Source organism: Penaeus vannamei, chromosome 12 (genome assembly GCF_042767895.1).
Source record: "Penaeus vannamei isolate JL-2024 chromosome 12, ASM4276789v1, whole genome shotgun sequence".
NCBI classification, from domain to species: Eukaryota; Metazoa; Arthropoda; class Malacostraca; order Decapoda; family Penaeidae; genus Penaeus; species Penaeus vannamei.
In genome coordinates this window covers 27,638,261-27,641,252 of record NC_091560.1, presented here as the reverse complement: position 1 = coordinate 27,641,252, position 2,992 = coordinate 27,638,261, and the positions used below count along the sequence as shown (strand labels likewise).

Sequence of the window (2,992 nt, the reverse complement as noted above, 5' to 3'; positions counted from 1 at the left end):
TGACACTGAAGACTTACTACAGTTTCAGATTTTGAGCATCTCCTAATGTTACACAGAGACGAAAGAAAGCCCCGCAAGACGAAACTAATTGGCAACTCCCGAGAGCGTGGCCAGGGTGGGGGTAACTCTGTTAAACTTGTGTTAGTGTGTGTTCAGCCACGCCTGCTTGTAGTCGATGTCTCTGCCTTGTGGATATCGAGTGTCGCACGCTGTGGGCGATAATTTTCGGGAATAGAGACCGATCATAAATTTCTTATGATTTACCGCGGATCACTCTAGGAAACGAAGCTAATGTATGTCAAGAAGTGCGTTAATTAGTATAAATCTTCATATTGGTTTTCATGAACTGATACCTTGGCGCTCACTAGCTGATCGTGGGTGTGTGCGTGAGTGTCATTGAGTGACAGATCATCACTGCCACGCAGCGCTGATATTTATGACGGCCAACCCCCCCAGCCAAGATGTAGGCAAAAGTAAAGGTAAGATATGGCTCTCACATGCGCGTTGCCAAAGAACAAGCAAGAGGACAAGGTAACAGTTGCAAACTATTGCCATTTGACTATGCAAATCATTACACGCCTCCCTTTGACGCTGGTTCACTAATGGAATGATCAACCACGCGCTGACTGGCGTGGCAGGCGATAACCATGCCCCGATCGTTTTCAATACGGGGAAAGCCATCATTATATCTGTCATGACCCGCGGGTCTCAATGGTGGGCCACGTCACAGAGAGCGTGAGTGTAGTAGTAGAGGCATGACTGAGTGCACGACCACGCTCACGCACGCCCGTGGTGGCCTGGCGAGACGCCGCCCCGCCTGCACTCTCGCTCGTGATTTCAACTCATGATTTGTCTTCCTTTTGATTGAGTTTTTGCAGATGAAGTTAGCAACATGGGGTATATAAGCTAATGATACATTGTTATAACAGGGATGGCATACAGAAACCTACTTATTCATGCTTTTTTATATCATAAAAAACATAACAATACACGTAAATGCTTCCGGCACACACACATGCACGTTAACCCACAAAGGCAGGGGTACATGGCAACGTGTGTTGAAAACGGGCGTGCGGTGTGGGGGTGGATTCTCACTTGTTGCCTATCTAGGGACTACCTCTTATCATTCACCTGCCACACCTTCCTTATCTCTCTCGGGGCGACACCGCGTTTCAAGTGCCAGCGGTGAAGATAACCACCCTTAATATTCGGCGAAAGACGCCGTAACAGGTGGTTTCTCCCATTTCCTTTATGGAGGCTATAAAGTGTATGGTGTGAAAGAAGAGTGAAAGGGAGACTGCGCGATGCCTGAGTACCGAACGTGGCATCGCTCCGGCCACGTGAGGGCCCGTCGATCCACACACGTCCAGCGTTATCGGCCATATCGGCGAGCTTTCGAGTACGGCTCGCACGCTCGCGCTGCTTGGCGAAAGGTCAGGCCGCGACCTTACCCGGGGGTCACACATGCGGCTCTTGTTGTTAAGGGCAGCAGCTGACGGACCGGCAGCTGCAACTCTGTCGCGATTAATGTGTTTGTGATAGGATATGAATATCCAAGTGTGTGTGTGTGGTGCCGCTGCTGTATTTTGGCGCCCTTTTTTCTAACTTCTTGTTTCATGTTGATTAGAAGAGCTCTGGATTATTTATTCTTTTATGTTTTCCCTTTGGAGCATTTACTTGGCAGACCTCGTTTTCAGGATCAAGATGATGCAATAAGATTTTTGCAAAGGTCGCTGTCTAGATGACTGCAACGGAACTGAAGCAAAAAGCTGAAGTATCCGAAGAACTTTAATGAACAGTAGAGAGGTTTTGATTAGGTTGACAGATGGTGGAAACACTTTCAGTCTGCTGCAGCAAAGTTGCTCAAGAATGGCGTAACGGAGAAAACAGAACAGGCAGAATGCGAAAAATCTTGTGTTTTCATATATCTGCAGCGCGGTTTTGAAAACAAAAGAAATTGTATAAGGATTCTGAAATGTATGTAGTAGTAGCCTATGCATTGCAGGGAGAGAGGGAGTAAGTGACGAATGGGAAGATATAGAAGATAGGAGAAAAAATAGAAATGTCCTTCAAACTTCTCATCTTGCATTATCTTGCTCTCCAATTTCTCTCATTTCCTCTCCTTCAACACACACCTGTCCCCACGCACAACGCAAGATGAAGAACTGTATCAGGTCCGCCTCTCGCCGCATCTCCCGCTCACTTTCCTTCTGTATCACGAAATCAAATATAACGTACTATTCACCTGATGATAATGACGTCACCGCATCCTTGGTGTAGGAATTTCCGTCAGGTGCCTCGGGGGATGAAGGCGGGGAAGGGGTGAAGCTGCGGAGGGGGAGGGGATGAGGTAAGGATGGGGCGGAGAGGGAGGGGACGGGATAAGGCTGGGGAGGGGGAGGGAGGGGACTGGTTATGGCTGGGGAAGGGGTGGGAGGAGACGGGATAAGGATGGGGTGGAGAGGGAGGGGAAGGGAGGGGACGGGATAAGGCTGGGGAGGGGGAGGGAGTGGACTGGTTATGGCTGGGGAGGCGGTGGGAGGGGACGGGATAAGGCTGGGGAGGGGTTGGGAAGGGACGGGATAAGGCTGGGGAGGGGAAAGGAGGTGGAGGGATGGGACGGGGAAAGGTACGGGAGAGGGAGGGAGGGGATGTAGTAAGACTAGGGAGGGGGAGGTAGGGGAACGGGTAAGACTGGGGAGAGGCAGGGAAGGAGGGGGAGTGAGAGTAGTGGCGGTCCTGGGGGGGGGGGAGGCGGGAGGGGAAAGAAAGAGACTGGGAAGATGGTGGGAGGGTAGGGGTAAGTCGGGGAGGGGCAGGGAGGGTAGAGGTGAGACTGGGGAGAGGGAGAGAAGGTATGCGAGGCTTAGGAGGAGTAGGGAGAGTAGGGGGAAACTGAGGAGAGCGAGGGCGGGGGCGTTAGTGTGACGGAGAGGTGGGGGGAGTTAGGAAAGAAGCTTCGGGGAGGAGGGGGGGGGGAGATAGCACAAGA

At 51.2% G+C, this 2,992-nt stretch overlaps 1 protein-coding gene across 1 annotated transcript in view; it reads left to right on the top strand.

Annotated features, from left to right (window-relative positions):
• Window positions 1-210: 210 nt before the first annotated feature.
• The window catches only part of cic (Putative transcription factor capicua), a 175,661-nt gene continuing 172,879 nt past the window's right edge, over window positions 211-2,992 (top strand). The window contains exon 1 of the mRNA XM_070128085.1: window positions 211-479. The gene's annotated coding sequence lies outside the window, so the exon portion shown is untranslated. The remainder of the gene's footprint in view (window positions 480-2,992) is intronic.